Consider the following 16817-nt stretch of genomic DNA (forward strand, 5'->3'; position numbering starts at 1 on the left):
TGGGCGGGCCCCGGCGCTGGGCACGCGCAGGCCCACGCGGGGAGCGTGGCCCTCCTCTGACCCGCGGGTTCCTCAGCCGCGGGCCCTGGTGCAGGAGACGCTGCCTGGTTCTAGGGATTTTTGCAGGGAGCGCACGGAGTCTCAGGGCTGAAGTCCGACAGCAGCTGGGGGGGCCGCGCACGGCTCCGTGAGAGGGAGACCCCGCCCCCCCCACCAAGGCCCAGGCTAGCTGGGTGCACACCAGCCCCCACCCCGCCACCAAGGCCCGTGTACAGAAAAAAGTCCACACAGAACCCTGTGCAAACTCCTGCGGCATAGCGGGTAAAGCTGCCGCCTGCAGTGCCGGCATCCCATATGAGCGCCAGTTCTGGTCCCGGCTGCTCCACTTCCGATCCAGCTCCCTGCTGTGGCCTGGGAAAGCAGTGGAGGATGGCCCAAGTCCCTGGGCCCCTGCACCCACGTGGGAGACCCGGAAGAAGCTCCTGGCTCCTGGTTCTGTGGCGGCCACTTGGGGAGTGAACCAGCAGATGGAAGACCACTTTCTCGGTGATCAAATAAACAAATAAAAGAAAAAACAAAAACAAAACTCCATGCGGCCTGATGGAGTTCTCGGCCAAGTGTTGGAAGCGGAGGGGGCCCAGGCCCTGCGGGGAGGCCAGGCTGGGCGCCCAGGCCCCGTGTGCCGCCCAGGTCCTGGCTGGCTTCCTCCTGCGCCTGCGCCCTGAGGCTCCGGCTGCGCCCTGCCAGGGCAGGCCTGGGGCAGGTTCCGCCTGTCTGCCCGGAACATCCCTGTGTGGGCGGCCCTGGGGACAGCCACCAGCCCCTCTCCCCCGTGAAGGAGGGGACGCCAGCCCAGAGGACAGGGCCCCCCTGGGGTTGGCTGGGGCCTGCTCAGCGGGTGGTGAATTATTTAAAAATCAGCTTTCCATTTCCTCTGATCCAGAGTGCTCACTCAGCAGGGGACGCAGGAGAACTTGCTTGAAAAAAAAACAAACAAACCAACCAACAGGGATGGTCTCAGGAACCCAGGCCTCCAGCGCCGTCCCCTTCAGAAGTCCCGGCACCTGCAGACTTTCATTTGGTTCCGGTTTGGGGATTACAGAGTTTGTTTACTGTCCGCTAAATGTCGTGGTCCATTAGCTTGGCTGCGGCTCTGGGCCACTGCCGTCTGTTAGCTCCTCGTTCACCCCACCCCCTGTCACCGCGGCCCCGCAGCCACCCCCGGTCACTGCAGGCACCGCCTGGCCGGCGGCGTGGTACGTGGAGGTGACCCCTGCTGGCCCTGCGCAGGCTCCGTCTCCCCGGGAGAGCGGGGCCTTCGCCGTCTGCCGGCTCCACTGCCCACCCCGAGGTCGGGCCCTGGGCAGCCCCGGTGTCTCCTGTCCCTGTTGGTGGTGGCGGTAGCGGTGAGAGATGTCCAGCCAGATGACGCCTGGGCTCCGTGGTGACCTGTCGTGTGGGGCCCTAGGCCCTCGCGGGTCCAGGAAGGGGTGTAAGGGAGCAGGGAGCCTCCCCCACCACTGGCCCCGCCCAGACACCCGCGTGGGGCCCAGGCAGCAGCGGCATCCTGGCTCCGGGGTTGCTGGCAGGGTCACCAAGCGGCGTTCCTTAGCGCCAGCACTGCCGGTTAGAGTGAGTCACTGCCGTCGCAGATGCAGCCAGAGTGCGGGTGGGGCCCCGTGGGGGTGGCCCTGGCCTCGGCGTGGGCGGTGACATCTGCAAACAGTGCTGTCTGCACAGGGCACCTCGGTCACCGCCCCCCGCGACCGGCAGCTGATTCCCAGGGAGCCGCCTTCCGCCTTTCTCTGCCTTTATTTCGCCGGCAACTGCGCCAGGAGCAAAGCAGAGGCTGGGGGAGTGGCCAGGAGCCCCAGCAGGTGCACTCGGGAGACGCCAAAGAGGTTCACTATGTGGTCCCACAGGGAGACCGAGCCCAAGCCTGGGCCACCCTGGTCAGGGCCCAGAGTGTGCTGGGTGCGTTCCACACTGCCCAGCTCCCTGCACCCACTCCTGTGGGCAGGTGGGCCTGGCCCACACACAGGCCCCTGAGCCTCTGAGACCCCTGTGGCTCACAGCCGCTGGGCTGGGCCCAGGATCTGAAGCCCCTGTGGGCCCCACAGCTGCCTCCCCGTCCCCTCCCTGAGGAGTGCCGGGGAGCGGGGTCCACACTCACCAGCTCCACTGGTGCCACTTAATCCTGACCCACACGGCCAGGCTGTCTCCTCTGCAGAAAATGGACTTGGTCAGCGTCGCTGTCGGCGCCCCTGGCGGCAAATCCGATTGCCCCTGCTGGGCCCCGTGGGCTGGGCCCCCTGCCGGCGCCCCTCCTCCTTCCCTTGCCTGTTTGTTGTCCGAGGATCCCGGGTGGCCAGAGGCTCCACGTGGAAACAGGACGCAGGCAGGTGGGACACAGAGAGAGGAGCGATGACGACAGATCCACAGGTGGGCGGCTGGGCAGGTGGCTAAGCAGGCTTCTGTAGGGTGCAGGTGGGCGCTAGGGCGCAGACACAGATCTAACAGGACAGAGAGAGAAGACAGGAAGGTGGGTGGGAGGAGGGAGAGGGTCGAGCAGGCGTCCATGCGGATGATAGAAAGGTAGACTAGGCAGGGGATGCCAGGCAGACACAGGTGTGCACCTTGCATATGTGTGTACACACGTGTGCGCACATGGGCACACTCACGGATCCCTCAGGGCCTCTCTGGCCACACCACCCCTGGTCTGCCATGGTCACTTCCAGGCAGCCGCGGGAGCAGGGTGCCCGGTCTGCCTGTCTGTCGGCCCCCACCCTGGGTCTCCGGCCGTGTCTCTGGACTCCGAGGAGGGAAGAAGAGCAGGCCACTGCCCAGGGAGCCCCTGTCCCTAAGCCCGGCCCCGCACCGCAACGTGCTCCCCACTCGGGCCACTGGGGAAGCAGAGGGCACACGCAGCTGCCACGCTCTCCAAGGTCGGGGAGGGGGGCTGGGACCCCGCGTGCTCCTCCCCCTGGCCTCTGCACTCCAGGCCAGCACACGCGGCATACACCCATGGCATCAGGGGCACCTGGCACGTTGTGCGTGGACGGGAGGCGGGGACCCTGCAGGGGGCTTCAGCATCAGGCTCTCCCCCACCCCGGGGCTGGCCCGTCACTGAGGAGAGGCCAGTGGGTGGGAGGGGCCTCAGGGCTGGGAGCTTCCAGGAAACCGGCGTGTGTCCGGGGAGCCCTCGGGACACTTGGTGCCTGGTGACAGAGGCACTGAGGGGCTGTCAGGGGCCTGGCTGCGGGAAGAGCAGCCGAGCACACCGCAGATCCTCAGACCCCGCAGCCTGGGTCTAGAACATTCCAGGGCCCCCTCCAGAGGGGTGGGGTCACTGCCATCAGGCCGCTGTCCGTGCAGCACGGGAGCAGCCTGTTACTTCCCGGAAGTAAACAAGTGGCGACCTCCCACTCAGGTCAGTGAGTGGCCACACCGCTTGCCATGGGCGGCAGGGCCACTGCTGGCTAACCAGGGCCTGTCTGCCGCAAGCACCTGCACGCTGACACCTCAAGGGCAGGTGGGGAGGAAACCCCTAGGGAGACGGGCGTATACCTGTGCCCTGGTGGGCAGGTGGGGAGGAGACTCCCGGGGAGACGGGGGCATCCCTGTGCCCTGGTGGGCAGGTGGGGAGGAGACTCCCGGGGAGACGGGGGCATCCCTGACCCTGGGTGGGCGGGTGGGGAGGAGACTCCCGGGGAGACAGGGGCATCCGTGGTCCCTGCGTGGGCAGGTGGGGAGGAGACCCCTAGGGAGACGGGGGCATCCCTGTGCCCTGGGTGGGCAGGTGGGGAGGAGACTCCCGGGGAGACGGGGCATCCCTGTGCCCTGGGTGGGCAGGTGGGGAGGAGACTCCCGGGGAGAAGGAGGCATCCCTGACCCTGGGTGGGCGGGTGGGGAGGAGACTCCCGGGGAGACAGGGGCATCCGTGGTCCCTGCGTGGGCAGGTGGGGAGGAGACCCCTAGGGAGACGGGGCATCCCTGTGCCCTGGGTGGGCAGGTGGGGAGGAGACTCCCGGGGAGACGGGGCATCCCTGTGCCCTGGGTGGGCAGGTGGGGAGGAGACTCCCGGGGAGATGGGGCATCCGCTGGCCCTGCGGGAGGAGCCCCCGGCGGCGGGCAGCACAGGATCCCTGGCACAGGCGCTGCCTTGGTCCGAGGCCGTGCAACCACCAAGACACAGAGGCCCGGAGCCGGGGCTGTGGGCAGGATGCTGCCGGGTGAGGACTCGAAGGCGGGAGAGGCGCTGACTGCCCTGAGCACGCGGGTCAGGGAGGCTCAGAGGCTGCGTCCCTGGCCACTGCACCACCAGGGGCCTCAGCCCCCCAACCCCAGTGTGCCCAGCTGGCTGGTTTGTGGGCGATCCCTGCTGTGTGTCAGACCAGGCTGTCAGCTGAGATCCAAGTAAGCCGGGCCGAGGGTGGCCTCTGTGGCCCTGGAACCCCTTGGTGCAAGTCCTCAGAGCTCACATCCGATTCCCACACCCAGGAGCTGGGGCAGGTCCTGCAGGGAGGGGGCGGCCTTGGGAGGGCCCTGAGGGTCGCAGCAGAGCTGACGGCCGTGAGGGCCGAGGACCACCAGGGGCAGAGGGTGTCAGCTTGTGCCTGGTGGTGGCTCACGCCCCCACTGTGGGGTACATGGCGGGGGCGGGGGGCAGGCTGTGGGAGGCAGACAGATGGACAGACCTGGCAGGCACGCAAGGGACGCCAGGGCAGAACAGTGTCCATCAGACCAGAGGCGCTGGCCCGTGCTGCAGAAGGGACAGGGAAGGCAGGGACGGGAGGGGCCGGGCATGAGCCGGAGGCTGCAGTCCAGGGCTGGGGCCACCCTCCTCCATCTCCCCCTCCCTGCGTGGGTTCCCCCTCCTGCACTTCTCCCTCGGCTTCCCCTCCTCGCTTTATGGCCCTGCTTTCAGGGACACTGCCCTGCCTGTGATTTGGGGGTACACTGTGGGGGGCCCTGGGGAGCACGGGACATGCCGGGGCCCTCTCTCAGCACACGTGGTTGGTTCAGGTGAGCGGGAGCTGTGGACTGTCCTGCTGGACCCTCAGGAACACGGCACCTGCACCGGGGGCAGAGACGGGCCCCAGCCCCACGCCAGCTACGGCGACGCCGCACAGACCTGGCCAAGGTGCCTGTGCACAGTGCGCGTGGCTCCCTGCCGCCCCCCGGAGTCAGCTCGGAGCAGGCTGCTTCCCCTTGTCTGGGTGGAACGGAGCAGATTAAAGCGAAGCGTCTTGGAGCAGGGAGAGCCCTGGCGCTGGGCCCCCGGGGATCTCTTAGAAACAGGAGTCGCTCGGGTCAGCGTTTGTTCCTGGCACCAAGCAGCAAGATCAGAGCCGTGAGCCGCGCTCAGATTCGCTCTGAGCACAGACACGAGCTGGACTCGCGAGTCCCTGCCGCGTGCGCCCGGGCTGCTGCTGGCTTCAGGACACAGCGTCCTGCCCGCGCCTCGGCCTCCGTCCCCAGGGAGAGCTACGTCTCGGGGCGCTGTCTGCCACGTCCTCGGTGGAGTTGGGCACTGAGCCAGGTCGCTGCCTGCTCCCCACACATGGTGCTGTCAGTGCCTGCTCGCTCGGAGGCCCCTGGGGACCCCAGCCACACACGCAGGCCTGAACAACCAGGAGAGAGGAGGAGAAACACCCCGGCACCGACGCCGCTCTCTCCAGTCCCGACACGGAGGCCAGAGAGCGGCCGAGGGGGCTGCCGGCCTGGGGCGGTGCTGCGGTCAGGGCAGCCCGTGGCTCCCGGTCCCCGTGCTCCTGGTGGTAACCACGCAAGAGGCGGCCTGGGGAGCTCGGCCAGGCCAGATGACTTCGGTCACGTCCTCAAAAGGCCCGTCCCATGCTGTGGCTCCCAACACGTTCCTCACGTGGCACGGGCAGACCTGGCTCCGGGGAGGCAGGGTCCTCCTGGTGGATGAACAGAGAGGAGGGGCAGGACCTGGGCTCGGGCGGGGGCGCCTCGCCACCCCGAAGGCCCGGATGGCTCCTCCCCCAGGCCACGGCTTTCTGCCTGCTCTGGGCTGAACGGAGTCCCCAGGACCCGCACCCTGAAGCCCTGATGTGCCTTCGTCTGGAGAGGGGACCGCCAGGCAGAATGAAGCCACAGGGTGGGACCCCCGGGCTGGCGCCGTGTGTCACTGACCGCCCAGGGAGCAGAGAGGAATCTGGGAAGCTCTGACTTGAAGACAGCAAAGCTTCCCTGTCAGTCTTGGGCATTGACACCAGGATCGATCCTTTTCAGTCATGGCTTCCAGCCCTGGCAGGAAAGCCACCTCCTCACCCGCACTGTGGATCCAAGGCGACGCTGAGCGGCAGGTGCTCCTGGCCAGGCAGGGCTCCGGGACGGGCAGACACCGCCTCCCGGGGGATGCGCACACGGGGACGGGTGCTGGGAAGTCCCGAGCAGACGTAGGAGGCACAGCACCTGGCCCGAGGCCCGCGGGGAGGCCGGGTCTCCCAAACCCGGGTGTGCTGCTTTGCTTTTGCCTCAAAGGGTGGAGAATGAAGGCAAACTGCCGGACTGGGGCTGCGTCTCCCACCGGCCCCGTCAACTGAAGCCTGAGGCGCCACACCCAGGGGAAAGCAGAGGAGCGGCCCGGGTCCTGGACACCGGGCTGCAGGCGGGTCACACCCCGGCTCCTCCCGCGTTTGGTCTGGGCCCCCGCCTGTGCTCTGCGCCGTGTCAACACCACACTCACCGGAGGGGACAAGCAGAGCCCAGCAGGGGCCCTCAGGTCTGCCCGGCCCGTGGGAGTCAGGTGGTCTTCCCGGGAGGCCCTGCCCTGAGTTGCAGGGTGCCACAGTCCCCCCACAGGGAGGGCCAGCCTCCTGTTCATCTCCCAGTGGACAACGCCGGGCCAGCTTCTCCGATCTCCAGTCCCTGGGACACGCAGGCAAAATGCTCTTTCCAAGGCCCCTTCTCCCAGGCCGAAGGTGACTCAGGCTTGCAGCCGCTGCAGCCCAAGCTCCCACTGCGGCCATGGGGCCATCCGCAGGGAGGACTTCCCCACCCCCACCCCCACCAGCACCAAGAGCCTCTGTCTCTTCCAGGACAGGGTCTCGGCTCCCCTTGGGCCACCGTGAGCACCCACTCCGCCGATGCCCCAGCCCCGGGAGGGCGTGGTCAGAGCCGCCGGGGCTGCACCAAGGGGGCCTCAGGGGCCACGTGCATCTAGAGACCCTGCGCCCAAGCCCATGCCTCTGCCCAGCTGAGCCCAGCTCTGAGCCCATCGGCAGGGGTCGCACCTGCGCTGGATACAGAGCACAAGGGACAGGCAAGGGCCCCGTGGTGACTCCCCCAGGGCCGCAGGCTTCCAGGCCCAGAGGAGCAGGCTTTGCACTCTGGTGAGTGACAGCTGGCCACACCCCCACACCCAGGCGAGGAGCAGGAGCGGATCAGAGCTCCCGGCTCCCAGCAGCGGACGTGGATCCGGGACAGCTGCGCTCACTGAACGCGAGGAAATGCAGGCGAGAGCCCAGAAATAGATCTGGCAGGAGGAAGGCGGGGGCGGGGCGCTGTGGCCCCCCAGCCCCGCCCCTGCAGAGGGAAGACAGGTGAAGGGGAGACGGGCATTCCCCAGCCGAGGAGCACAGAAACCAGACCCCAGAGGTGCCCGCACACTGCTGCTGGCCACAGTGAGATGCTGAACTCGGCCGGGGGCACATCGACCTGACAGGGAGCGAGGCGGAGGTACTGGAGGGTGGGGGGCTGCCTCCTCCCTCCCCGCGGCTGCCCACAGCGTCCTTCTGAGGCTCACTGTCCCAAAGCCCCCTCCCTCCCCCACCATCAGGGTCTCAGCAGGAGTCCAGCCCCGCCCCCACCAACACCTGCTATGGCTGTGGGCACCCCTGGGAACTGGTTTCCTTGCTCACCTGAGGGGTGGGGGCTGCCTCCTCCCTCCCCGCGGCTGCCCACAGTGCCCCCTGAGTCTCAGGCCATGCCCTGCCCCCTCCACACTCCAATCAGTTTTGTTCTGAGTCTGGGGCCGGGCCGTGGTGAGCGCGTCCTCCTGGTCGTTGGCCCCGTCCCAGGCAGGAGTGAGCCAGGGGAGGGCAGAGCCTCTGCTGGGTGCTGTCGGAAGGGGCCAGGCTTGGTGACTGCAGCGTTCAAGGGCTCAGCACCTGGGGTGGAGGGAGGGAACATGGTAACCTCCGACCTCCGGGGGCAAAGGGACGGGGAGCGTGGAGGGTCCTGCCTGCAGGGGAGTAAGCCTGCCCAGCACAGGTCCAGCCTCACGGTCAGGACGAGCAGCACGGGAGGGGCAGGGTCAGGACAGGAGGCCCAGCCACCCATCCTCACAGAGCTACAGCAGGTGGGGGGGGGGCGGGGCTGGGACCTGAGGGCTGGGCAGGCGACTCCTGCTGAGACCCTGCCAGCAGGGTGGGAGGGGGCTGTGGGACAGTGAGCCATCACCAGCAGGGTGGGAGGGGGCTGTGGGACAGTGAGCCGTGGCCAGCCGGGCGGGAGGGGGCTGTGGGACAGTGAGCCCTCACCAGCCGGGCGGGAGGGGGCTGTGGGACAGTGAGCCGTCACCAGCAGGGTGGGAGGGGGCTGTGGGACAGTGAGCGGTCACCAGCAGGGCGGGAGGGGGCTGTGGGGCAGTGAGCCGTCGCCAGCAGGGCGGGAGGGGGCTGTGGGACAGTGAGCCGTGGCCAGCAGGGCGGGAGGGGGCTGTGGGACAGTGAGCCGTGGCCAGCAGGGCGGGAGGGGGCTGTGGGACAGTGAGCCGTCACCAGCAGGGCGGGAGGGGGCTGTGGGACAGTGAGCCGTCGCCAGCAGGGCGGGAGGGGGCTGTGGGGCAGTGAGCCGTCACCAGCAGGGCGGGAGGGGGCTGTGGGACAGTGAGCCGTCGCCAGCAGGGCGGGAGGGGGCTGTGGGACAGTGAGCCGTCGCCAGCAGGGCGGGAGGGGGCTGTGGGACAGTGAGCCGTCGCCAGCAGGGCGGGAGGGGGCTGTGGGACAGTGAGCCGTGGCCAGCAGGGCGGGAGGGGGCTGTGGGACAGTGAGCCGTCACCAGCAGGGCGGGAGGGGGCTGTGGAACAGTGAGCTGTCACCAGCAGGGCGGGAGGGGGCTGTGGGACAGTGAGCCGTCACCAGCAGGGCGGGAGGGGGCTGTGGGACAGTGAGCCGTGGCCAGCAGGGCGGGAGGGGGCTGTGGGACAGTGAGCCATCACCAGCCAGGCGGGAGGGGGCTGTGGGACAGTGAGCCATCGCCAGCAGGGCGGGAGGGGGCTGTGGGACAGTGAGCCGTCACCAGCAGGGCGGGAGGGGGCTGTGGGACAGTGAGCCGTCGCCAGCAGGGCGGGAGGGGGCTGTGGGGCAGTGAGCCGTCACCAGCAGGGCGGGAGGGGGCTGTGGGACAGTGAGCCGTGGCCAGCAGGGCGGGAGGGGGCTGTGGGACAGTGAGCCATCACCAGCCAGGCGGGAGGGGGCTGTGGGACAGTGAGCCATCGCCAGCCAGGCGGGAGGGGGCTGTGGGACAGTGAGCCGTCACCAGCAGGGCGGGAGGGGGCTGTGGGACAGTGAGCCGTCACCAGCAGGGCGGGAGGGGGCTGTGGGGCAGTGAGCCGTCACCAGCAGGGCGGGAGGGGGCTGTGGGACAGTGAGCCGTCGCCAGCAGGGCGGGAGGGGGCTGTGGGACAGTGAGCCGTCGCCAGCAGGGCGGGAGGGGGCTGTGGGACAGTGAGCCGTCGCCAGCAGGGCGGGAGGGGGCTGTGGGACAGTGAGCCGTCACCAGCCGGGCGGGAGGGGGCTGTGGGACAGTGAGCCGTCACCAGCAGGGCGGGAGGGGGCTGTGGGACAGTGAGCCATCGCCAGCAGGGCGGGAGGGGGCTGTGGGACAGTGAGCCGTCACCAGCAGGGTGGGAGGGGGCTGTGGGACAGTGAGCCGTGGCCAGCAGGGCGGGAGGGGGCTGTGGGACAGTGAGCCGTCGCTGTCCTCTGTGGAGCCGCCGCGCGTGCCGCTGCCTCCTCCCGGTGCTGTGGAAGCCGCTGCCCCACTTACCGCTGACACCAGGAGGCAGGAATTCCATTCACTGTTTTGGAGGTGATGAAATCACAGCTTGGCGAAATTAAGAGATTTGCCCCAATTCACAGGGTTAATGAGTGTCTAGACTGGAGAGCGTCTGAACGCGAGCTGCTGACTGCCGTGCCTGACACAGCCTGGGTGCCAGGAGGGTCTCGGAGAGGACCGAGCTCCGGCAGGGACACTGCTGTGGGTGCTGAGGTGTGCGTGGAATCCCACACAGGTGCACACCTGAGCCAGGGCTTCTGTGACACTGTGGGGGGCGGGGGGGTCCCACAGGGAGGAGGCCTCGGGAGGGGCTCTGGTGTGGGCGAGGCGACACGCGCTGTGAAACAGATGGGGGAGCTGTTATCCGCAGCTCCTGTGGGCGGTCACTACCTGCGGTGTGAGAGGTCACCTTCACACTTGACCATTCACAAGCGCAGCAGAGAGCAAGCTTTAGGGCGTGGGGCATGCACCCGGCCCCACCTCCCCGAGACTCAGTGACCCCCCGCTGTCCTCGGGCCAGGCACCCGCAGTTTCACCGGCTCAGTCCTGAACCCTGTCCATGTGGCTGGACAGCCTTCTGGGTGTTCCCGGTGGAGCCTGCAGAGTGGCTCCCCTAGAAGCCCCTAGAAGCTCTCCCACATTAAGTCAAACCCCCAGCACGGCCGGGACTCTGCGTGCGGGGCCAGGAGCTGAGTGTGCCAGCAAGGACTGACGGTCGTGTTTGGGGCGCCAGGAGGGGCCAGCAGCCCCTGGCTCACACAGGACCCTGCAGAGCCTGCTGGAAGCTCCAGAGGCCGTCAGACCCACTGGGCAGGAAAGCCGGCATGCCGCAGCCAGCCCTCGCCTCTGCCACACTGAACTCCTCCAGCGCCTCCTCAATCACGCAGCTCCCGGCCCCGCTCCACACGAGGACGCCCGCTAATTGAGCTGCGAAGGCCTGAGAGCAGGTGGAAGGGACTCGGCCGGCCGCTCCCTCTTCAGTCCTGAGTTGGACAAATTCCCTTTATCGCGAAATAAAAACACGCAGCAAAGACAAACGAGGGAGGCTGCACTCATTCATCACCCAGACTCGGCCTCCGTGGTTCAGCCCACGCCCACGGAGGAGCCCCCACGGGGCTGGACCAGACAGCAGATCCGGCGGGGGTGGGGAGGGGATGTCTGATCCACGAAAGAGAAGTGAGGGGCAGGGGTCCCCTAACCTGAGCTTCGGCTGCTGCCCTCAGTCCAACCCAGTGGAGATCTCCCCAGTGCTTGTCTCCTTTCCAGCCACAATTCATTCCTCCACTCGTCCAGCAGGCACCGTGGACAGGCCCCAGGCTGGGCACGGGCCTCCTGAAATCCATTTGTTCATGCACTCATCCAGCAGGCACCGTGGACAGGCCCCGAGCTGGGCACGGGCCTCCTGAAATCCATTTGTTCATGCACTCATCCAGCAGGCACCGTGGACAGGCCCCAGGCTGGGCACGGGCCTCCTGAAATCCATTTGTTCATGCACTCATCCAGCAGGCACCGGTGGACAGGCCCCAGGCTGGGCACGGGCCTCCTGAAATCCATTTGTTCATGCACTCATCCAGCAGGCACCGTGGACAGGCCCCGGGCTGCAGCAGTCGTCCTGTGGACAGCAGTGACAGTGACACAGCATTTCCCCACCTCTCTCACGACTCCAAGCACCAAGCATCCCTCTTCCTTCAGCTCTCGTGTCCGTCCCCGGGAGGACGGCACTGGGAGGTCCCGGGGCTTCTTCCCTGGAGTCCATCTGACAGTTTCTGCAAAAGTCTCTTTGTCCAAAGTTTTCTTTGCCCAATTTAGTAGTGCGTGTGTACAACTGTACATCGTTTCAAGGCACAAATTTGACCCTTCTCTACAAAAACTTCACTCCACTTTCTGGTTAGAGTTTCTAAGAGTTTTCAAATTTCGATTTTGAGGTACACAGCACAAGTATGGGTAGACTCTGGTCTTTTGCAATTCACTCATTTCTTCTTGCTACTCCCTCCTGTCCTTCAGGATTCTCCACGGTTGTCCCAAGTCCCTGGTTAAGGGAGGCCTGACTGTTTTCATCTTAAGGCTGTGCGTGCACCTCACGGTGTACCTCTGGCCACAGCCATGCCCCACTAGGGACAAATGCACAGAGGGCCCTGTTATCTGTGTGCAGACAGCAACAACAGCACCGGTGCGTCTTCCTGACCTGGTATTTGAAGTCAGTGGAGTGTTTCCCCTACCGGCAGCCTGGCTGAGCTGGTTTGCCTGTTGATGTGAGGTTGTATGACCAAAAGCCTGGTTTATTTTATCGTTGGACTTGGAATGAGTAGTTTGTGTTTGGGTGATTTCTTGACTCTTTTTGGGGGGGCGGGGATCCCCTTCCGTGAGCCTCACTGATGCTGGAAAGTCACCAGGGGCAGCGTGTGCGAGTCCTGCTGTGTGCTCACATACGCATTCAGTCACACCTGGGACCGAGTTGCCCATGCAGCCTCACCGTCGTTTACTTCCATGGTGACACGCACCTGGGCGTGCGATGGGCTGTTTAAACTTCGTAAAAAAAACTGTCATTGATTTGAGTAAGTCAAGGATTTTGACTACAGTTTCACTTACACTTGTTTTTCCAAGTGATTTTTACAGCTGTTCTGTGTGTTTGGATCTTTTACAAAGTGCTATGTAAAATTTTCACTTTCCTAAAATACAGATTCTGCCTTCTCTCAGTGTGAAACAACCATTGGTTTTCTTTTCCAGCTTTGCTTTTGATCTATTTTTCCTATACTAATGTTGCCACAAAATACATGAATAGCTTCAAAATAAATGACACATCTCAGCTCCCTGTCTTCCACGCGCCGGACCTGCCCCGGGCCCGCCAGCCACTCTGGATGCACGGTGAGGGCCCACAGCTGCCCCGCCCAGCCTTCCTGCTGGGCACATTTGCACACCACTGGGTTCCAGCCCAAGGTCTCCCAGCACTCGGGGCTCCCTGTCCCTTCCACGTCACACACGGGTGCACGTGAGAGGTGAACACCTGTCAGTGTGTGGCAGAAGCTGTGGCAGGGCTCGATCTGCAAGCGCAGGCCCCGGAAGACGTCAGTCAGCCCCCAGGGCCCTGTGAGACCCTCATGCAGTGGGGGAGGCTTCCAGGGGGCGCTGTGGCTCCGGGACGGCTCCCCACCCGTGCCCTGGCATCTCAGGGGCTGCTCGCGGGTGTGCCCAGGGCTGGGTGCAGCGCTGGTGGCGTTTCCTCTCTCTCCGGTGCAGACGACCTCATCTGGGTGCAGCAGGGCCCAGGAGTGCCCCTGTGGCGTGCGCAGGTGAGGGTGACGGGCGTGCAGACACGCAAGCAGCAGCTGCGCTCTGGCCACAAAGTGCCAGGGACCCCTGCCCGGGCTCGGGGTTTGCTTCTGCCGCCCGTGCCAGGCCTGCTCTGGCCTCTTGCCTGTGTCTGCTGCTGACGACAGATGCCCCGGTGGTCTGGGAGCGTCGCTTTGACCTTGGTCACCCAGGGAGGGCAGACCTTGGGACCTGCTCTGCCCCTCTGCTCTGGTACAGATGCCCACTGGACACTTCCCTGCGGAGCCACACCCGCGGCCCCCAAGGAACAGAGACTCGTGGACGCACCCAGCGTCGGCCCGAGGTTCAGAATGCACAGTGTGTGGCTGGGGCTGTGCTGTCCAGGAGACCCCTCCCTCCTGGGGCCGCTCCAGCACCTGCAGGCTCCTTCGCCCTCTGACGACAGCCCAGCAGGACTGCCCCTGCTCCTTGGGCCTCGCCTTGGTTTTGCTTGGTTGCCTGTTTTTCCACACCATTTGCTCCTCACTGGCCCTGCACATTCTCCATATTAATCACCTGAAGGTTGTTCAAAAGAAAACCAGTGTGCCCCCGCCCCACCCCAAAGGTCAGATGTGGCCATGCTGGGTGGACGCCGGCAGGACAGGGGGCAGAAGCTCCACGTGGGGCTCCAGCAGCACCCACGGTCCACGCTTGGCCCCTGCAGGCACCGGCGAGGGGCGCACTGCCCCGAAGCCGCCTCCCTGCCCCCAGCCCCTCCTTTCTGGAAGTACCTGCCCTGCTGGGGAGCTAGCGGGCCTTGCGGGGGGGTTCCATGCGATGAAGACCCCCCGCCCCGCCAAGAGGCCCAGGAGGGAGATGCAAGACCACGGATCTCTGTGCTGCGGGTTCCTGTGAGCCTCTGTTGGTTGTCACCGCAATAAATCTGATCAAACAGTGTCATCCAGTGGGGAAAGAGCCGACAGCTCCCAGGAGGCGGAGCCGGCAGTGTCTGGTGTTTCCAGCGGCCCTGGGAATTCCAACGGGCGCCTGGTATTCATGCCAGGGCGTTCTAGCGCGGGGCTGAAGAGCCCCTTCCCAGCACCGGCCTGACCCCTCTCTGTCTGCCTGACTTTGCCCACCCACCTTCGTTTCACAGGAACACGATGGGCGTCGCTATCAGCTTCCAACATGGCCTCAGCTTCTGCTCTCTGCCCCGATCGATGCCACCAGACCACGTATCAAAGGGAAGCATGGGTGGTTTGGAAGCTGAGGGGACGGACGCGGATTCAAGGCAGGTGCATCTCACAGAGGACACACCCGGCTCTCAGAGCAGCGTGGCCGCACCACGTCGACGCCGATGAGCCAGAGTTCCAGGGCACCAAAATGACCCTCAAACGCGTGTGCCCGGGGCGAGGAGACACCAGCGCAACCGCAGATGGCCGCGCGCTGCAGGCCGGCTTTCGCAGAGCAGTTCTGCAGCCCCGGTCCTCACTCCCGTCCTGTGCAGGACTGGGCTCCTCTGCTGTCCATCCGGGCTGTGCCCGACGCAGCTCACAGCCGCCAACTGTGGAGCCGCCGACCTCGCAGCAAGAAAAGTGCAGCCGCCCTGGTCTCCAGGAGCCCCAGGTGCGTTAGGCGTGGAGCGGACACCGAGGCCCAGGCTAGAAGGGAGCCGGCGGGGGCTCCGGGGCCACCCCCACTTTCAGGGCTGCATCGGCGAGTGCAGGGTGACCTTGGCCAAGCCACTTCTCAGGGACTCCATTTCCTCCGCGCTCAATGAAGGGCTGGGCTGGGTGACCTGGGGCTCCTCGGGCTGCGTGCTTTATTATCTTAATCGCGTCGTATTGACCGTCGGCGGGAGGTCATCTCTCCCTGCCAGCGGCTTTGTGTATCGATCTCGGCTTTGCTTCCCCAGTCGTCAGAGGCAAACTTTCCAATGTGACTTTCGCTGGGCATAAAACCCTGCATGCGGCGTTGCTGGAATCATCTTAAACTTGTCAAGCACTTCTGTGTCCGCGCGATAATATCACAGAAGGCTTGGAGGGGCTCCGAGGTGAGGGGGCTGAGGGGTCGCCCCAGACCCCTACCCTGCACCCTCCCGCCAGCCTGTCCGTTCTGTGTGCTGTCAAGGGGGGTGCGGCAGGTGTGGACAGGCACCTGTGTGTCTGCGTCTCCTGCTTTCCCAGGTATTTTTCTAAGACACGTTCATGAATGGGGAGGCATGAGGCAAGCAAGGGGGCCTGCAGAATGGACACAACCCTGCACCAGGGCCTGCAGGATGGACACGACCCTGCACCAGGGCCTGCAGGATGGACACGACCCTGCACCAGGGCCTGCAGGATGGACATGACCCTGCACCAGGGCCTGCAGGATGGACACGACCCTGCACCAGGGCCTGCAGGATGGACACGACCCTGCACCAGGGCCTGCAGGATGGACACGACCCTGCACGAGGTAAGGGGGGGCTGCAGGATGGACATGACCCTGCACGAGGTAAGGGGGGGCTGCAGGATGGACATGACCTGCAGTGACCCATGCCTTGGGTGTGCCGCCCCTGGACCTGTGCCCTCCTCCCAACCCCCACAACCTGGGAAGGCAGCTCACTGGAAAACAGCGTCTGTGCAGACGCACTCACGTCAGGGACATCTGAGAGCCTCACCCCGCGTGACCCCCGTGGGCTGGAATCCAAGGACTGAAGGTGCCCGTGTGAGACAAAGGCGACTCGGGGAGGAGACCCAGGAGGACTGAGGGGCGCTGCAGTGACATGGCCATGAGCCAGGCAGCTGGCAGACTCTGGGCGCTGGGGGGGGGGGGGGCAGGGAGGCCCCGCCCCTCAGCCTGCAGGGATCCCGGCTCTGCCCACGCCTCGTTGTGGCTCCAGACCCTGGAGAGAGGCTCTGCCGTCTGTGAGGATTCCCTGTGGCTGCCCCGGGACACCCGCACGGCCGTGAGCAACCAGCTCATCACTGCTGCTCCTGGGTGTTCCCAGTTTGGGCACTGAAACTCCGGGGTCCCGAGACCCTCGTGAGCCTCCGGCAGCCGGGGACGTCGGCCACCTTGCCCGCGGCCGGCAGCCGGGAGGAGGAAGCAGCAGGCCGCGTCCAGGCGCCACGACTTACACACCAAGGGCACAGGAGGACCTAGGCGCTCACACCCCCAGCCCCCACACTGCGTGACTGCGCCCGCGCTCCAGACACCACGGAGACCCTGCTGGGGACATGCTCGGGCCAGCGCCCCTGTCCCACGGCACACCTCCCCAGCCCTCTCCCGCCTGCCTGTTTGCCGCCCTCACCATGCAACCCTTGCGTTTCTCCCAGACCTTACCAGCAACCCTGGCCCCGGGCCCCACGCAGAGGCTCGCAGGGAGAGGCCCAGGCCACGGGGCAGGGTCGCAGCGGGCTGGCGGCGCTGCATTGCCTAGCGGGAGGCCAGCTTCCGCCTGGCTGAGATGACCACGCGGGGCCCACCCGAGAGCGGGGGAGAAAGGCAGGGAGGGGAGACAGCCCGTGGGACCCAGAGATGTCAGACAGCAGGCGGGG

The 16817-nt window shown here is 66.0% G+C and overlaps 1 long non-coding RNA gene across 1 annotated transcript; it reads left to right on the forward strand.

Moving 5' to 3' along the window:
- Positions 1–8046: 8046 nt before the first annotated feature.
- LOC149123662 (uncharacterized) lies at positions 8047–11066 on the forward strand. Its single transcript, XR_016217178.1, has 2 exons — positions 8047–8329; positions 10113–11066. It is a non-coding gene; the product is annotated as an uncharacterized LOC149123662 (long non-coding RNA).
- The last annotated feature ends 5751 nt before the right edge of the window (positions 11067–16817 follow it).

Source organism: Oryctolagus cuniculus, chromosome 11 (assembly GCF_051225735.1).
Source record: "Oryctolagus cuniculus isolate XC-2025 breed Fujian yellow rabbit chromosome 11, ASM5122573v1, whole genome shotgun sequence".
Classification (NCBI taxonomy): domain Eukaryota; kingdom Metazoa; phylum Chordata; class Mammalia; order Lagomorpha; family Leporidae; genus Oryctolagus; species Oryctolagus cuniculus.